A 20829-nucleotide genomic window follows, 5' to 3' on the forward strand; every position below is an offset into this window, starting at 1 on the left:
TGATTTTTCTTGGTGGTGATTCTTCCAGGATATAACGGCAAGCCCAGAACTGGGTCATCTCTGGGAAATGACCAGAAGGCAAGTAGGAAAGGTAGTTGGTACTCAGCCCTGAAGCTTTCCTCTGCCTACCAGTCAATCATGGTTGCATTATTTTCCCCCTTTGAAATGGCAATTTCTACTCAGGAGCAGGCTTTTGGTAATAGTAAAGGGACTTCGACTTAGGCATGGTCACCATTTAGTGAATCAAGAACCAGGCTTGGGAGAAGAATCACTATTCACGTCACTGAAACGCTATGCAAGTGAAGAGACTAGCTAATTATTATTAAGTCATAGAGATGACACGTGTCTTCTCAAAAGGTTTTTCAAAATTATTTAAAAATGCCAAATTTTATCTGTAATCTTATTTCCTTACAAGTCAGTGAGTACTCATGGCTCTTTTGCACCTTGCATTTCCAGGTCTCTAAGCACTCAGAGAGCCACAGATTCAGATTAAGAACATCTCACATTCTGAAATTCTCCAAAGGAAAGTTCTCTGGTCCCATACATATAATAAGTTGTACTCTCCCACTACCAGGTCATGGCCTCATCCCAAGTAAACCCATGGATTCATGCCCTTGATATGTTATTTGTATTTTTCCAAGTACATTGCAATAAATTCAAAATTATTAAGAAAAATAGTCTGTCTTCATATAATCCCAAACCATTTTTTGTTACCACCCTCTGAGAAATTCTGATTTAAACAAAACTTTTACAAACTCTAATGTTGCCACAGTTCCCCGATTCTTGATAATAATGTTACTTGTGTTATATTAATAAAGTATCAAGAGTAATAGGGAAATATGCTTCCTTAATTATATTAACACAAAAATTAAGAGCAATAGCAAAAACACATGTTGTTTAATATGTGTCAGACACTCTCTTCATGATCCTATAAAATACATATCATTATCTCCACTGGACAGATGAGAAAACTGAGGCACAGGAAAGTCAAGTAAGTTGCCCAAAGTTTTATCAAGCCCATCAGCAACAGAGCCAGTGCTTGAATTCAGGAAGTCTACTTTTAGAGTCCAGACGCTCCCGAAACCATCCTGAGTCTCTGTGAGGTATCAGCAGGCTCGCTCCTGGCTTCCTCCTGCCTGCCATGGTAAACAGACAAAAGGAGGAAGCCGTAATCCCAGAGGTCCACACGAATTTGTATTTCATACTTGAGATTCTCAGGTCACACCATGATGACAGAAGATTCACAGCCACCTTTAACCAAGGCTTCTGAGAGCTTTGTGTTATTTCTGAGGCCATTGCAAAGCTCTGGAAAATGTCCCACAATGGAGATGAAGCCTGTCTGTGAATTGAGAGGGAGGAACTCTCTCCCTAGCCCCAAGAATATCCCTTTACATTTCCAAATGGGAGCCCGCTGGGATGTGTGGGGGAAGATCTGAAAATAACACAGGCAATAGTGCGTGCAGGGCACCTTCTTGTCCATCAGGCTGCCCAGGACTGACCTACACACTGGCTGCCCGGGAGCTTAGGAAGCAAAAGGAAAAGAGGGCAGGAAAAGGGAACCAGAAAAGGTTAAGACAGATTTAAGTCAGTAACGTTTATCAAGCAGTTCACAGACCCTTTCATTTTACCCTCCTGGTTAATCCCATGAGGTGGCTGCTATCATCATTTGACACATAAAGAAGGTGACGTTGAACCAGTAGGTCACCTGACTAAGATGAGCCTAACTTATAAATAAGAGAGTCAGAAAGCAAAACCGCAGCCTACGTGAACAAGTCCATGCTCTGTAAGACTTGGAGGAAAAAGTAGACTGCCAAATGCTCTCAGAATTCAATCACTCCTCATACATACATACATATATGCATACATACGAGTACCTACATACATACATATAAGCAATATTAAGCCTATGGATTATGAAGGCATTTTCCCAGAACTATGTTTATTCTGAAATCTGTGTTTACATTGTCTATATGGCTCTGTATCGTGGTCTCCATTTATATTTGGAGAGAAGCAGAAAAAATAAATATGTTGCCATTAAGCATGTTGGAACCAGGAATTACAGCATTAAAGGGGGTGGGGACACTGGCCCTGGACTTTCTCAAGGAAGCTGAACCTCACCCTCCAAATCCCCAGATTTACAAAACATCACCTGAAATGCTAGGAACCATACATGATCAGAAGCCAAACTCGGGCATCCGATGACAAAGGGCAAAACTCAAATGTCAGAAAGCACTTATCATAACTTGCCCTATCATCTCCTCCCCAAACAAGATGAAAGAAGAAATCAGAGGTTACCAAAGTGAACTGCCCAAGGTCAAATAGTCTGTGTGACAAGGACTAGAACCCAGGACATTCTGGCTATGAGGTCAAGCTTCTCTCTTCCACTTGCAAGTTATAGAATCGGGATTATGAGTACAGTGCAGGGATCCAGGCTCAGAAGAAGCAAGTTTCAAGTTCTAATGCTAATGCTAATTTGTGACCTTGGGCAAGTTATTTAACCTTGTGTATCCTCAGTTTCCTTACTAGCAAAATGGGAATAGTAATAGTGCCTACCTAACAGCGTTGTGATGCATAGAAACCAGAGTTATCACACAGAGAAGCATTTAGTACAGAGTTTGACCCAAGGATGTGTTCAGTAAATGTTAGCAGTTTATCATGATGTTCATGAAAGCACATTATAAAATATAATGTGTCATTGGATGTTATTTATTACTACAGCCTTATTTCCCTAATAAGGTAATGTACCACCCTATATAAATTTTTCTTTCTTATACATCATAATATCATTTAGGCAGTTACAAAATTGTCTATATAACCATCTTGTTTCTCATCATTTTTAATATAAGAAATGCAAACTGTACACATAATCATTTCTAAGACTCCTACATCTCTCAGTGAAGACCCAGAGAGTAAATGTCCCTTTGCATGTTGCTGCCGATTAGTCAATAATACAAATGGCCTTCTCTGACAACAGTATTTATTCAAAACAAAACTGAAAGGTCCTATATAAGAAAAAAGCATGTTTGGTCTTTGTCCAGAGTTTCTGCCACAATGCACCTAAAACACTTGGGGTTTCTGGAGTGGTCGGTGTGTCTTTCATTATTTATAAGGAGCCCTTTTAGACCATGTTTTGAATTTATGCTAATGAGATGACTCACAGACAGTCCCCTAGGTAGCCTCATATTGAAGGACTGGTCATCAGAAAGACCACAGATGATTAGAGGGTGGGAACTTTCAGCTACCCACGCTCTGTGGAGGGGAGAGGGACTGGAGATTGAGTTCAATCATGTGACCAATAATTTCACCAATTGACTGAACTTAACAAAACCTCGATAAAAACTCTGAAACACTGAGGCTCAGAGAGCTTCCAGGTTGGTGAACACATTGAAATGCTGGGAAGGTGGCACATCTGCAAAGGGCATAGAAGCTTTATCCCCCATGCCTTGCCCTATATACCTCTTCTATTTGACTGTTCTTGACCTGTATCCTTTACAATAAAACTATAATTGTAAGTATAGCTCTTTCCTGAGTTCTGTGAGTTATTCTAACAAATTAACAAACCTGAAGAGGGGTTGTGGGAACTCCCAAATTTGTAGCTGTCCAAGCAGAAATGTCAGAGGTTTAAGGACATCCTGACCTTAGGGCTGGTATTTGAAGGACGGACAGGCTAGTGGGATAGAACCCTTAACCTGTGGGGTCTGTGCTAACTCTGGATAGTGTCAGAATTGAATTGAGTTATAAATCACCTAAATGGCATCAGAGAATTACTTTGGAAATATGTGAAAGGGCTTTGCTTTGGTTCTAAGCCTTCCTTCACATGTTGATAACTGGGCTGGGTACAAACTCTAGTTTTTCTATTAGGTTGGTGCAAAAGTAATTGTGGTTTTTGAAATTATATTTAACATTTAAACCACAATTACTTTTGCACCAACCTAATAGTTCCTCTTGTGATTTTTAGATCCTCCAACTGGAGCACAAAAAGTCCTCATCCTGTGTCTGAAGTTATGGAGATTCAAGGCAGTCATCAGATATAGTAAAACTGAGGTAGAATTTTAGAAGCAACCTTGATTACCTACTATGAGCTTTAGCTTTACTTGTCTGACTCATCCCTGGTTTTGGCAAATCCTTCCAGTAATAAATTAAGAAAAATGCATTTGTTTCCAAGGTGTTATACAGGGATACGATTCAGCCAGAGACCCAGGTAGCTCTAAGGCAGCAAAGGCAGGGGCCTGGAACTCTGAGTTCCAGCCTTGGTTCTGCCTCTTGGCGTTAAATGAGCTCATCAAGCTCATACAGTGAAGGGGTCTACCATTCATCATCCATGCAGTAAGGAAGTTATATCAATTTTGAAAATGTGCCACCTGTGTTAGACTCACCTGGCATGCTTGTAATGGCCGTTTATATTGCCCTAGATCTGATGACTTAGAATATCTGGATTTGGGACCCTGGAATCTATATTACTGACAAGGAACCAGGGCAATTCTAATGCCCAGTAAAAACTGGCAACTGCAAGACTTATAAGACCCCTTTCAGTCTATTATAGCATTCTGTAACATCAATTCCACCATATCACTTCTCTAAGTGAAATATAGGTTATGAGTTTGGTGAGGGCATTAACAAGGTAGGCATCATACATTCCAGTATTAATAAGTCTTGCCAAATAGTAAGGCTAGTTAGATAAAACCAACACATACAATGTGTCAATCTAGAAAATTCTCTCTGATGATCTCCCCACACCTTCTTGCACAACTTCATCCTTGTGGTAGCTTCTTTTGTGTGAGTTTTTCAGATAATGGCAGTATCTTTCCACTTAATTGATTTACATACATAGCTCCAGTCTCTGAAGTACATCCATCCCCCAATAATGTACCAAGCCCGTTGCAATCTTCCTGACTGATGCAGCAACTTGAGGCAGGGAGCAAATACACTTAATGTAGTCCATGCGTTGACACATTCTTTTAACGGTCATGGAAGTGCTCCTTGCAGTAGCAAAGGAGTTTAAGTGATTCTGATGTAGCTAAAAAAGGCAAATGCTTCTGAACGTAAAGATTAGCGCTGATTCCTCAAATTCACCCTCTTCAAAGGTCATCCGCTATTGCACAATTTATTATTCTTTTTCTTGTCTCCTCCCCCCACTCCATCCCTTCCTTTCATGCAGAATTTAGGTTATCTTAAGCACTAGGTGAGGTCATTGGCTTTCTTATTGTTGTTTTAAGGTACCTGGCTCCTACACAGATGATTTTAAACAATTTTTAAACAATATTTATGCTTTTAGAATCTTCTCAAATTGACATGTTGGGAAAATGCAGAATGACTTAGATCATCCACTGGACCTATAGCCCGTCTTCCCTCACTTAAGTAGCTCTTATACAGATACCTCAATGCACATATCTAAGCCATTTGTCACAAGGAAGGTAATTCGATGTAACTTCAATATGGCTAGGAAAATGTCAAGTTCACCAAAAATACTGTCATGGGTAACTTAAAATCAAGGCTGTCTTGGATGGTGAATGTCTTTTATTTTCACAATAATGAAAGATTCCAAGGGAACCCAAGTGTCCGAACCCTCTGCTTAGATTTTATAAACAATGCTACCTTTCTACATGCTAGTTACACAGAACTGACTGACTGTGGGTTCTAACCACTTGGAAGTGAGTGGGTAAGATGGAGACACTCACAATTTTGAGAATACGATCAAAGCTACAGACAATACCCTCCCTTTTTGATAAAAAAAGGATACATTGAGTCCCCAGATGCAAAAAGGACTGAGCTGGGCCAGTTCCTACATAGGCTCTCAGTCAGAGCTGCTCAACCTGTGGGCCACTGACAGTGCTGGTCTCTGTAAGTTGCCTGTTGCTGGTCTACAACAACATACTGAAATTGAGAAGAAAGCATTCAGAAACTTCAGAGAAAGCTGACAAAACACTTGTGTGCTTGTTGAATCTAAAAATATAAAAAGGAAGCTTGTCTCGTGTGTGTTTTTTTAATTTCATTTTTAAGTGATTTTCATTGCATTTTAAAAGTGTGTTACTCTGCGATGGATTCGGAATTTCACAAACAATAAAACTGACCTTTTGTCACAGATCATTTGAGAAGCACTGCTCAACATGGCAGCTTGCATTCACCTTTCATGAGACATCTCACAGGCATGATGTGCCCATTTCTACACATTCTAAAAGCCTATGCCTCCCATGTATGTAAGGGATGCGGTTTACCCATATCCCATATAAGAGATGTACCCATAGAGAAAAAGCAGGCAACCTTGTGCCATTTGTGCCAAGATGGGATCAAGAGCCAGAACTCAGAATGTCTAAGATGAAAGAAGAAATCAAATAACGAGAAACACAAGGAAGAAGTAGATGCTATTATAGCGTCCCAGTGTGAACCTCAGGTCTTTGAACTCAGCACGTGCTAGGACCATAACCTGGAGGGGAGTTGCACATCATTGGAGGACGCACTGGCCCTTTGAGGAAATACAGGAAGTGCATCCAAAGGTAGAAGGCTCCTGTGTTCTAATACCTGCACTCAGAGGCCATCAGGGGTGACTGCCGTGTGTGGCAGGAGACGTGGCTACAGAGACAGTGGATGCCTCAGCGAGCAGGTCAACATCCCCTGCCCACAACTTCTCTACAGAGAAATTAATCCTCTGTGGGAGCTGGGTACCCTCATGTTGGGAGGCTCCTGCTAACATGTGCAAACACCGTACCCCATCCTGGAAACTTGGGGTCTTCTGAATGAGTCCAAGGGCCACTTTGTAGCCTCCTTGCTCATGGCAATGATTTCCTCAGGGTAGGGACTAACAAATTCACAGGGTAGTTCTCTCCAGCAAGTGGTTACATGGTCAAAAGAAACAGCGACTACACACATGCAAAAGAGGGAATACCCATTCCCCATTCTCAGAGCCTCTGCAAATCAGTCAAAACACAACTCTTTGAATGATGAGGATTACTATGCCTTTTAGGTGTGTTGCAATAAATTTAAGTCTAAGGTAACCCTTGGTTTTACTGTTCTAAGTATAATATGCAAATCCTCAAACAAGCCACGCACCAGACAACAGGACAACAGGTGTCCATGCCACCCTCACCACTGCACCTACACCACACACACACACACACACACACACACACACACACACTCACTCACTTATTCACTCCATTCACTTAGTCCCATATGACTCCAGGCACAATGCAAGGGCCACATCCCAATGCAGGGACCGCCCCACTTGCCCAAGGCCACACAGCTACCTACAAAGCTCCTCAGATGATAACCTGGATCTTCCAACTTTGGTCCCCACACTTCCCACTTCTCAGATCTATTTTAAAAGTAAACAAATTCTGCAATTACTGACTCCAGCTGAAAGCAGAAATGTTTTTAATTATTTATACCCAGCAAACGAATTCCATGTCTTAGATCTTGTGAGAAACCCAATGAAATGTCAGCTTCAAACAAAGTTTTTAAAAAAATGTTAGAACTTGATATTGCAATTGAAGTGTAGGCCTGAATAAACAGGCCAAATGGTTAATACTGATTATATATCCATGAAAACAAACAGAGAGAATGGTAAAAGAAAAACAATGCATCCAAATATTTCTCATTGAAAGCCAAGAATGTTCGAAATGGTTTCAACTCAGACAATAGCTCAAGAAGGTGCACATCTAATAATAGACAAAGGAGGGGGTCAGCATTATCCTGAATTAATATATTGGCCCCAAAAAGCCAATCCTTGTATGTTTTTCAGAACCATGAATCTCTAAGAGACGGGTGGCTGGGTAAGAAATGTGTTGGTGGCAGGGATAAAATAAGATCTCTAATGCTTGAGTATCCTAAGTTTCTTCCCACTCTTTCCTTCCTCAAGGAAAACTTAGTTTTCTGGGTCTCTCACCCTCCTGTCTATCATTGCCACAGGATTTCGTCTAGCATGACCATGTCTGACGTAAATGATTACTACATTGATCCATGATAGGAGAAACTGCAAAATCCGGAGGACACGGTGAGGCCATCATGAGAAAAGGAAAGAACTGCTGAGTTGGAGGAAAGAAGAGAGAGGACTTGGGGAGAAAGAGCATGGAAGATAAAAACCCAAGCAGGCTTTGAGTCTAGGAAAGTGGAAAGATATTGAAGATGTGCAAGTGGTTGGGGGTGGCAGGTTCTGGCCAGAGAAATATATTTAAAAAATGCAAAGAGTGATTATGAAATTCTAGTGTGATTTTGACCCCAAACTTGGAAATCAGCTTTGATCATTACCCAACCCTTTGAAATAAGGTGAGGGACATGGAACAGTGTCATTTTTAATCAATGATGTATTAAGCCATCGCTCAAGGATTGTTTCATTCTCTGGAAGGCTACCTGTGTTTGGCATTGCTATTTACTATTTGATTAGACAGAGCCCAGACACTGTGAAGTCATGTTAACTTGTAGATTTATGGCCACTAGAGAATCCCCAAACATTAAAATGTTAAGGGTTTATTGCCCAGCAGGACATTCATTAGTATTGTGTTCAACCTAGTAAACTTAGGCTAACATTTTTTAATTCCTGTAAATGTCCAGTTCCTCAAATGTTCTTGTGATGAGTTTTACTATCTCATTGGTTCCTTTACTAATGAGTTAAATAGATTTGACACTTGTGTATACTATATTTATATTACTATCATGTTTTTAACTTTTTGAAAATTACATTTTGACAGAATTAAGGATGTAAAACTCCTTCTGCCACTATCATGACCATTTGCTCTTGTATGAAAGTCTCGAATTTTAAAAATTATTTTTCAGTGGTGAAACTACTTCTCTGAAAAACAACAACAAAGGCCATGCTAGTTGTGTGTGAGTTATAAGTCTTTTACAATTTTTTTTACCCCTAGCATGCCTTTGGGGACGTCAAGGGTCTGGGGGTCAGGAAGCCAGCCACTGGTCCTTGCTCTGCCTAACACTGTAGGAACAGCTCCTTTCCTCTCTGGGGCTGTTTCCCCACTGGTGTAAAGAAAGCTTGGATGTCTGGAAAGGTTTCCCCAGTTCTAACAACCCTAGAGTCTATTTTGGGGTCTTCTCTGTTAGAAATGTTTTTGTGTGGCCCTCTTGTTGATGTAGTGAGAATGTGCTAATAATATTTCCTCAGTTTCCCCTCTTCTTCCACAAAGAAGGAAAACAATCATCACTTCAGGTGGGCCTGAGCCTCTCTAGATCAACCAGAAGAGGCAGTGCTGTGTCCTGACTAAAGAAGAAATCCATCTAACCTCAGCGAACCAGAGCGAGGCCCAGCAGAGAAAATCGTAGTCAACACACAGAGAAGCAAAGAAAAGGCTCTCCCAACCCTGCCAATATGTAAATCCCTTAGCACACTGAAAATGATTTCATATTCATATTTGGGAGGGGGTAATAATAACATGAAAAAACATTACCATCACTGATAAATATCATATTTAGGTGCCAATATCAGCACAAATGCATGTGGATTTATATTCATTTTCTAGTCATTTGAAGTGTTTATATCTGTTGAATATGTATTATTAAATTAATGCTGATTGGAGTTAGGAGGCAATTTAGATCAAAAATGTATTGCATTGTGCTGTAGGTAAAGTCGAGTATAGGAAGCAAATTATCTGGCAAATTGAACTTGCTGCACTCCGAGTACCCATTCCTGGTGAATACATAATTCGCTGATTATCTGCTTGGGTTCCTTCCCAGTGCTGACAGGATTCTTCCAGAGCTGCCTTCCGGGGAGGGAAACCAGCTGGTAGGAGGGAAGCAGATACCTGGACATTCCTTGGGGCCTGCGGAAGGTCCAGCGAACTCCTCCTTACCTTTTAAGAAATAAATAAATAATGAATGGGGGAGGGGACACCCCTTGTGCATTCCTTTGAGTTTAAGAAAAGCCAGAGTTGATTTTTTAAAAAATAAATGAAGTCAAGGCAATGACAAGTACATTCAATGAAGAAGAAACATAGGTTCAAATGACTGTGGTGAGGAGAAAAGTAAAGGTGAGTCAGATAAGGGGTGACAGAGCTCAAGTGATCACAATTCTGATTCAGCGTAAACAGGGGGAAACTGGTAGGTTTGCCCTATGTGACAGTTTCCTATAAACTGTTGGCATTTCTTAGGTATGGCTCCTGCAAACATCCCCAGTCTCTTTTCTTCCTGTGTCTCCTCATATCACCGGGGACATGCCAGCCAAACAATGCTTCCCAAAATGCTGTTCTCTGGCTCTATCCCCAGCAACACCTGTGGGGATCATGGAAGCGGCTGAGTATGGCCGCAGTGTGGAATGTAGGAGAAAAGGAGATGCTCTAGGAGATTCAGAATCAAGGATGCCCAACACTCAATCACGCTTTACACTAGAAGCATTTTCCACACTGAGGTTCCCTGTCCCCAAAATGCAGGTGTCTGTCACAAAAAGGACAAGATGTAAGAGAGAGAGTTAATGCAACAGGCACTCCACACCATCGTACCGCGCCTGCCTAATAGTGAAAATAACAACCTGATGTATCTGTTTTCAGTGAAATTTGCCATATTTTTTCTCACTAGCCATCAGTGTGGCGGTTGCTTAGGCTCAGCCCAATAAAAATAAGGAACTGAAAAGGTGGCCATTTCTAGAAAGCCCGATCCACTTATTTAGATAAGTGTGACAAATAAAAAAACAGCAGGATTTTCTACTTCCTTGATAGGAGGCCGTACCTTGATTTTTGGAGGGGGACTTTGTTATGCCTCATTTGACTCTTTGATCTGACCACATATTGGGAAGAAACAGACTTAAGTCCCATTTTTATGAAGACTAAATCTGGCTCCATTAATGTAGCAGAAATAACCATGATAAACATGACAATAGCTAACATTTTGCAAAAGCCTACAATGTAGTAGACACTCTTTTAATTATTTTACACAAATCACCCCTTTTTAACTCTCACAATTCTTTGAGGCATTCTGTATTCTCCTCTCCATTTTGCAGATGAGGAAACTCAGGCACAGAAAGGTTAAATTAACCCACCCAATGTGACATAGCCGGTGTTTCAGTCAAGAGGCTAACTGCTCTATCAGGCAATCCTAAAATTGGGGTGACCTAATACACTGAACATGTACTATATTTCTCCCTCGATAAAATCCAATTCAAATATTCTAGGTCAAGTAGCTTCCATCCCTTTTGAGTGGCTATTTTTCAAGCAATGTCTCAGGGATTCAGGTTGGGGCATATTTTGGAGCTAAGGGCTTCAACATGTGGCCTACTAGAGCATCACAGAGGTGCAATCTATGTGGAAAAAGCAAATACTATTCTTAGAAATTTCCTAGGTCAAGATATGACATGCATTCTGCCTTCCACAATTTATTTCCCAGAACAAACCACATGGTTCCACCTAATTGCAAAGTTGCTCAAAAATGTAATGGAACTCTAGCTAAGGGTGAATGTAGACCTAGCATGTCTGATCTGTTACTTTGGAAAGTTTTTTGAGAAGAGAGAGAAGTCAGAAATGTGACATTTTACGAAAAAGGTCCAGATTTTGAAATACAAGTATACCTCCTTTTTTACACTTTGCTTTATTGCAATTCACAAGTGTTGGATTTTTTGCACACTGAAAGCAAGCCCCTCCACCAGCAAAAACATTATGACTTGCTTTATTGCAATACTCATTTTATTATGGTGGTCTGAAACCAGACCCCCAACATCTCTCAGGTATGCCTGTTCCTGGTTCTGGCAGGCATGCCATCTCCAGAAGAATTCACATATAAAAGAGATAATTTCATAGGAATGGGCCTAACAGATTGCAATTGGTGTCCGAAGGTATCTAGCGAGAGGGGTGCTTCCCGCTAAGAGCAATGGAACCGCTCTGAAGCCCTGACAATGGCTGAAGCACAGCCTTTCCTCAGAATGCTCGTTGGCCACACCTAGGTGCCCAACCCACCCTCCTCCAGACAACCCTCCTCTCCTTTCATCCCAGTGCTTAGCCAATGTTACTTTATAACATTCTTCTCTACTTTTCTTCTCTTCCCTCTTCTCTCTCTTTTCTGCCCACTGGCGCTTTCTCCTTCTCCTTCTGGTCTTAACTCTCATTCTAATGATAACTTGCAAATGTTTTTTAGATCTCCCTCTCCTTTAAACTATAGGATGACCTGTCCAGGAAATATCATCTAAAACAAATGTCTCACCCTGCAACTCACCAAAACTGGCTTCACATCTTAATTTCCTTATTTGGATAACTTATACTAGTGCTTCTCAAACTGTAGTGAAGGGGAGACTTGCTGATGTTTGTTTGTTTGTTTGTTTGTTGTTTTTTTGTTTTTTATTTTTAGTTTCAGGTGTACAAAACAATGTAATAGTTAGACATTTGGATGCCTCACAAAGTGATAACCCCTCTCCCCCAATCTACTACCCTTCTGACATCATATATAGCTCTTACAGTTCCACTGACATTTTTCCTTGTTCTGTACTCCACATCCCATGAATATATATATTCAACTATATATCTGTATCTATATCTAGTTATAGTTGACATTCATTATTATTTAGCTTCAGTTTCAGGTGTACAGTGCAGTGATCAGGCATCTACATCATCCCTGAGGTGGTCTCCCTAATAAGACAAGTGTCCATTGGATACCCTACAGAATCTTTACATTATTGATTATATTGCCCAAACTGTCTTTTGTATCCCCATGGCAATCTTGTGCTTACCGATTGTGCTTTCTAATCCTATGTTTTGAATTCCCCTTCTGTCTCAGACTGATACTGTTGAGAACTAATTTTCCAAGGATATTCCCATATTTCTGCTTGTCTGAGCTTTCTGAGAATTGGAAAACTTGGCTAAAGGATGACGTAACGGCAAATATACCTTGGAAGCTGGGTATAGTGTATTGCTCTGGAGAGATTTAGAGACCTCTCTCCTGGAGCCATTGGCTGTCCTTCCAGCTAGGGAATCGATAGATCCCATTCCGGCCTCTCCAGAGAATGTTTATTTATATTCCAGAGGAAAATTTCCTGTCTGTGGGTGAAGATGGGCTGACATACCAGCCACCTTATATAAGCTCCACATCCCATAATTCCTGGATTCCTCTCTTGCCCTCATTGTATCACCCCAAGAAGACTGGGGCAAAGAGAACTGGTGCTAAAATACCCTGTGAGCAATACACAACCTGTTCTCTGATCCAGAGACCCTGTGTTTTCAGTAAGAATATCATATGCATATATGCATATAAGAGATACATGTATGGAATGCAATAAAAATGAATAACATGCTAAGAGAAATCTTAGAAGATGTCAAAAATTCTCATCAGAAAAAGAAATTTGTAACTATGCATGATGACCTATGTTAACTAGACTTATTACAGTGATTATTTCATAATATATACAAATATCGAACCATTATGTTGTACACCTGAAACTAATATACATGCTATGCGTCAATTATATCACAATAACATAATTTTTAAAAATCACACAAGAATGCCTCAGAGGTACTATGATCTGGGAGATGGGGCCAGATTGCCCAGGTGGGAATTCTGGTTTTGCCATTTATCTTCTGAGAATCCATTAGCAACTTAAACTCTGTGATGCAGTTTCTTTATTGATGAAGTAGAGACCCTGATAGCACAACCTCACAAGTTTGGTGTGAAGACGCAAGTTGACACAGGTGGAGAACTTAGCACCAAAATACTAAGTGCTCAACAGAAATGAGCTGCTAGTTTCACAGACAGACTGTGAGTGTGAGCTCTCAGGCACTCTCCTTTCTCACAACGGTCATCCCAACCCTTTCCAGATGACCCAGAAAAAGTCAAGAAAAGATGGACCCCTTGGTGATCAGGAAACAAGACTTGGATTCTTATGAGGAGATTCAATTGTATGGTACCCAGGTAGACTCAAATGTGGGGGCAAAACCCCCCACAGAACCTTTACAAAAGCATCCTCTAGTCAGTTTTGAGTAAATTGAGATCTGTCCTCACAGGCAAAAGTGAGCCAACTTTCAACATGTTCTTCCAATTTACCCACTTTAGCTATGAGTGTCCATAAGACCTCTTTGGAATATTTCTCTTGAAAAAATGTGGGACCATTTAGTACCAATGAAGAAGAGCTTAAAGACACAAACTATTTAAATGAGACCCAAGAGGTAACATTACTAGAAGTAACTACTTTTACATAGCCTAACGAACAAACTGGATTTAGTGGGGGAATAAGGCTTGAGAGAGCCTCTAAATGCACCCCCAAAAAATGCATTACATGAAATACAAAGCCAAGGCATAAAATGTAGAAGTCAAAATTGTATTATCACATAAAGTCATTCTGTCAACTGGTCATAAAAGTTTCTAAGCCTTCCTTTCAGTTTCTATGTTCACTATGACATGGATCATTCCAGTTTGTGAGCCTCCACTGATTCATGGACTTTCCTTTGAGTGGCACTGACTTATACCACCAGCTGATTAAGGTTAAACTTCAACATTAATCTATTTACAGCTCTTAATGGATAGTCTATGAGTAAAACTTGGAATAATGCCCAGCACATAAGGGTTCAATAAATGTTAACAATTATTGCCATCCAACTCCACCCTCTCCTTCACCCTTACTTCATAATGCACTCTCAAGTCTCATTAATTCACCATGTAATTTATTTTCTGTACTTGTTCCTCCCATTCTGGTCCCACAGCCATGACTTCAGTTCTGTTTAGACAGACCCTTATCACCACATGGCTATAGCATTTCAGTAGCATTCTAATCAGAAGCAAAGGCAGTTCCAGAATACAGAGCTTGGGTGACTGGATGGTCAGTGATTCCACTGGCAAAAATAAAGAACACATTTAGAGAGCCTATTGGGGAAAACAAACAAACAAACAAAAAAAAACTAGTTTGCTTGGGGGGACACTGAGCTGAATCAATGTACAGCTGGAGACCTACTACGTGACTGACCCACCCCCAGTTCCCATGATATCATGCCCACAAAGGCCTTATTTTTATTTTCATTTTTTTGCATACTACAATTTCCTTCATTCCTAAGCGACAATGAAGGAAAAGAGGACATAAAGGTGCATTTCATGACCTCGTATGCCTTCTCAGAAAGCCTGTGGTTAGCAGCAGTGTAAGAACGAGGAGCAGAAGATGGGCAGGGCAAGGTTGGCTCCTCCTTTGCAACTACATGGACGTACTCACTGTGAGTGGCCACAGTGCTATAGTAAATAGTATATGTCTCTGTCTGACTCATATCGGACAAGTCCTGGACTTGTTTCCAGATTTTGCCAGAAATCAATCTAGAGAGGACTGTTGTAGTAGAAGCTTCCAGTGGTAGAGCTACCAAGCCGTGGTTCTCGGAACTTCAGTCCTAGAACTTCAGTCCTAGAAGTCAAAGCCGTGGTCCTAGAACTTCAGTCACGTGACATTCCTGATCTACAGGTGTGGGTTAACAACCTGAGCCATGGAATAGTGTCCTTCAGTGGTAGACCTCCTGAGAGTTTTTGCAAGCCCCTAATGAGTGCCAGAAAGACACTTGGATACACATGTCTATTGCAGGCAGGCAGAACTGCAGCTCAGTAAAGAATTCAGCCTTGGAGAGACAGTACACACAGAGGAATGGCATGTTATTAGATTATCAGGTCAAATCTATTTTTAAAAAAATGATCAAGGGCAAATCCTGGTGGAACCCTTGTGTTTAAGGGTGGAAGAAGAGACAAAGAAGGAATATTTAAAAGGAACAGAGGAAGAATGAAACTCAGAAAAATAAGCAAAATAATAATAATAATAATAATAATAATAACAATAATAATAATAATAATAAAACAGTAAAGTATGAGAGAAGCTATGGGTGGAAAACATTTGAAGAAGAAAGGGATGTCTACAATGTCACTTATAAGAGAAATAAACACATTGAGGGCAGAAATGTACTGAATTTAATTACTAGGAGGGCACCAGAGACCTTTGAAAAAGCAGTTAGAATAAATAGAAAAAGTCAAGGCATAAGTGGGAGGTGAGACTGACAATTCAAAAATGAGACAGGACAGCTTCAAGATTGCACTGATAAGAGAAACAAAGCAATTACTCCCTAACATAAAGTTACATTGCCAAAGAACTGATTTACTTTCAATTGCCACCCCAGTTCTTTCTTTTATCGTTTATAAATGCAATACCTCCTGTCTGCTCTAACAGTAAGTCAGAGCTTCAAATACAGTCATTTTTGAAACAGCAGTTACACATGTAATTCAAGCCAAAAGATACCTGTTGATTACAATTACTGGATAACACAAAGGAAAGCATTCAATGACTTGAACTATCAACGATATCCCCTCAATCTTCCATTTTCTATTTGAGTGGACTTAAGAGCAGAGGGAGGGAGAGAAGTGGATAAGAAGTGGCATCAGTGACATTACTTGGTACCACAATTGGGGCAAAAGTTCTTATCAAGAAAAGGTGAAACCTCTGGAGATTGTTCCATTAAAGATTTCAGACACAAATGAGAGCTAAATTTTAAAGGTGGCAAGAGGACAGAAGGATAATCAACTCCACCATCCATTGAGTCCCTGATTACACAGTGTGTGTGAGATAAGAGGCCCTGCGTGGAAGCTACAGTCTCCCTAACAATCGGGTTCAATGCCAAGCTAACCAAGCCAGCCCTCCACTGCTTTTAGAGCCTTACACACTAGACATTATTACCCAGTGTAGGATGGCACCTGGGGCCAAACCAATTAATCAAACCTACTCCATTTCTTGAAGAACAAGTATTTTGGCAGCTTGAGCTAAATGTTCCAGGATAGCTTGAAATCCCGTGCATGAGAAGTATTGATTTTTTACTCACTGAGGTTAAAAGAATTATTATACTTTGATAACTCTTCCTCTTAGAAAGCAGCCTGAACTCCTCTGCCTGCTCTTCTCTGCCTCCTACTGGCCCTTCTGTCTGGACAGATGGATAGTCGCCACCCCTCACTCACTCCAATCCACACACAACTCCACTGTATGCCACTCCTTTTCAGTTTGGAAACGTCATCTTATCGTTTTCCATGGAAAGTCACCCTTTATAAGACCATCACAAACAACCTTGTAAAGTAGACACAAGCTTTGTTTTCTCTGACCTCTGCTTTAGTGCTTTCAACGCAATCGCATAAGGTATTTAATGCTTTCTGCCTCTTTGCTTTGGTCCCCCCTCCCCATTTCACATGCATCTCACAAAAGCAGGAGCTATAACTGCTTTTACGGGGTGGGGGGGAACAGGGATAAGAATAAGTGGGGAGGAAAGAAAGGGTTGCGGGCTGAGAAAGTAAGGGGAATGGGGATGGGGACCAGAGAGGAGAAAATAGGGGACAGACGTGTTATGAATTTCTGCTGCACTAAAATCACTACAAGTTTACTGGCTTAAAACAAGGCAAATTCATCTTCCAGTTTTGTAGGTCAGAAGTCCATTTCAGACCTTAAAATAGGTCTTCCATTCCTAAAATCAAGGGGCCAATAGGATTGCTTTGCTTCTGGAGGCTGCAGGGGAGAAGCTGTCCCTTGCCTTTTCCAACTTCTGTAAGCTCTCTTCATCACTTGGCTTGTGGCCTCCTTCTAGCAATGGCATAACTCTGACCTCTGCTTCTCTAACTATAACCCTCCTGGCTCCTTCTTATTCTTTTTATTTTTTAAAAAAGCATTTTTATTTTTTAATTACAGTTGACATTCAATATCATATTAGTTTCAGGTGTACAGCACAGTGGTAAGACATTTATACAACTTACTGATTCTCCCTTAAGTCTTGCACCAACCTGACACTATGTATTGTTATTACATCCTGCCTCCTTCTTATAAAGATTTGTGATTACATGTAGCCCACCTGGATAATCCAGGATAATCTCCACAGCATTTCAAGACCCTTACTTTAATTGCATATGCAAAGTCCCTTTTGCCATGTAGGTAAAATATTCATAGGTCCTGAGGTTAGAATGCGAACTTTTTGATGGACCATTATTTAGTCTAAGACAGAGAGAGAAAGAGAAAGTTGGCGAATGGAAGGGAGAATAGGGGAAAAGGTATGATTCTCCCCTCCTAATCCCTCACTCTTTTTATCCTACGTCTCTACCTAAAACCCGATTCCCCAAAGAAACCTTTCATTGCAACACTATGGGCTCCTGTATCTCTTGGTCACTCTTACCTTCAACTGAATTTTTGTGAGTTCAGATTGAGGTTAATAAAATACCATGCCCAGTTCCAATTTATATTCATTCTTACCAATGAAATATACCACCTTTAGTTGTCAGCAGCTTAAAGCATGATTCTGTTTGGCATATTCCATGCCAAAATGCACAATTATTATCCCTTCCAAATCAAGGTAAAAGTCGTAATGTTGTCTCTGGGAAATAGAACAAAGTGTCAACAACTGGCAAGTACTTCATGTTTCTGAAGATAGGTGGCATCTACTTGTTTTAATGAAGCTGACCAAGTCAATTCCTTTAGACAGCCCTTCAAGACAGGTAATTATTAATTGTTCAACTCATTCAAAATGGCCCATGTGGAAACTCTGTTCGATAAGTTCCTGCCAGTTTAAGAAACACCAAATAATTATTCTTATTGCTTTTTTCCCTTTCTTGAATTTTTCTGGCTTCTTTCACATTATACAAAAGAAGCAATCAAAGCAAAAAGTTCATCAGATCCCATAAACATTCAAAATGGGCACTGATTCAAAATGGGCACTTTTTCAGAAAACAAGAGATTCTTTAACAATATCCAGCATAAGTACTCAATAAGTGTTAGCTAGTATGATACCCATCCCTATGATTCTTATCTTGAAAATGTCCAACTTATAGCTAATTAGCAGATAATTTACTCACTAGAAATTCAGACTTATTTTAAGGTTAAAAGATAGTGTTTTTTTTTCTGAGGCCAAGATCCTCCTCAAAACTTCACTCTGGCTTTCAAATTAGGATATGTTCTACATTCAGAAATCTCAACAAAATTCTCCCCTGCCTCTCCAGCCCCTCGACTCCACAGTTGGTGAAGTATTTCATTATGTTGCCTGTGGTTCTTGTCAAGAGGTGGGAGAAAGAGAACAAACGAGAAAGGCATTTCACAAAATAATTGAAATGAGAAATGTCACCTTGAGTTTAGTGTCAGCGAGCTTATCCTCAGCCTTGGCCTTGGCTGGGAAGTAGATAGTAGAAGTAAAATGGCATTTGCAAAAACTACTGATCCTGTGCACGAACAAATCTATCTTTCATTAGTATTTGATTTTTTTTTTCCTGAATTGATTTCCATGACATGGCCGTCACCTGGCTGAGTCCTACAATTTCTATTGCATGCAATTTTCTTACAGAATTACTTTCCTGAAACAGCTGGACATTGTAGCAGCCTTTTCAAACTACACACATGTCAACAGCATTTGGTAGTGACTGTTCAATAATTAATTGACTAGGTCAGACTGTCAGTACAATTGGAAAAGTCCCTATTGGCTGTCCATGTTTCTTGAGGCCAAAGCCCAGCAGCATGACAAGTGGACCGTGTATAACACAAGTACCAAGTTATGTGCTTTGATATAATCAACTCTACATGTGTCTTAAGGAGCAAGTGAGTTTAGAATCCCAGAAAATTAGAGCTGGGAGGAATTGGTATCCAACGATCGTTTTATAAATGATCCACTAATCATTTAACTCTTTTATTTTACAGAATTTGGCATCTCTATATTTGTAAAGCACAATTAGAAAAGTGTGTTTGCTGGGATATTAAAATAACACATTTTTATACTATTTTTCACTGTGTGAGAAGGAACCAAAAGAACAAGAACTCGAACTAAAAAGAAAGATGTCATAAGGACAATCCTGCTTCTGGTTTATTCTGCTTCATGGCAAGTCTGCATAAGACTGAGAATAAGCATGCTTATTTCTAGCAGTCACTGCAGGGAACTATTTCCGATTGTGTAATAATTCCAGTCACGGCAGTTTTAAAACATGACTGCAAATGCTTTGACACTCCTCCCATTGAGAGGTGGACTCAAAGTTCTCTCTCCTTAAATCTGGGCAGACTTGTGACTGTTTTCAATAAGAAAATACAGTGAGGGTGACACCATGTGACTTCCAATGCTAGGTCATGTAGCTTCTGCCTTGGTCACTAGAACACTAGCTCTTCGAGTCCTGAGCTATTAATTAAGAAGCCTAATTATCCATATGCCACCATGGGAAGCCCAAGTGACGTGAGGAGGTCACATGTAGGCACTGTGACCAACAGTCCCAGATGAGCTCAGGTATGTAAATAAGAAAACTTGTCAATGGTTTAGCCATAAGACATTAAGCCTTCCCAGCTAAGGCTCCAGACATTGCAGAACAGAGACTAGCCATCCCTATTGTATGTACTCTGTTCAAATTCTTGACCTGCATAAATTGTGAGCATAATTAAATGGTTGATTTATGCCACTAAATATCAGAGTGATTTGCTATACAGCAATAGATAATTGCAATATTTATTCCATCCCAATTTAAAAGTACAGATGAAAAAGGAGATCATTGTTTCTTTTTCTAAGGCAGAGTAACCTTCATTTCCCTTCTGGTGCACTAAACACATATACCATCTCAAGGAAAGATGGAAGATGGGGTCAGATGGGAATAGCTAAAAGGGATCAGAAGGCAGATTGCACTCACTCAGAAATAGAAGAATTAGTTACAGATGCTCAGAAGAATCATTAAAAAAATAGAAAATACCTTGGGGTGGGTACAAAATGTGGCATTTTACAACAGTACAAAATTAAGAAAGCATCTCAAGGGACTATTATTGCCTGCAAACAATTTCTGAAACTCTAACTGGATTTATTATTTTAAGATAAAATCTGTTTCTTGTACCTATTTTTAAAGAACTTCAAAAGCCCCTTTTGGTTTAGTATTTACATGGGTTATATGTATATGAATCACTAC

Source organism: Rhinolophus hipposideros, assembly GCF_964194185.1.
Source record: "Rhinolophus hipposideros genome assembly, chromosome: 14".
NCBI classification, from domain to species: domain Eukaryota; kingdom Metazoa; phylum Chordata; class Mammalia; order Chiroptera; family Rhinolophidae; genus Rhinolophus; species Rhinolophus hipposideros.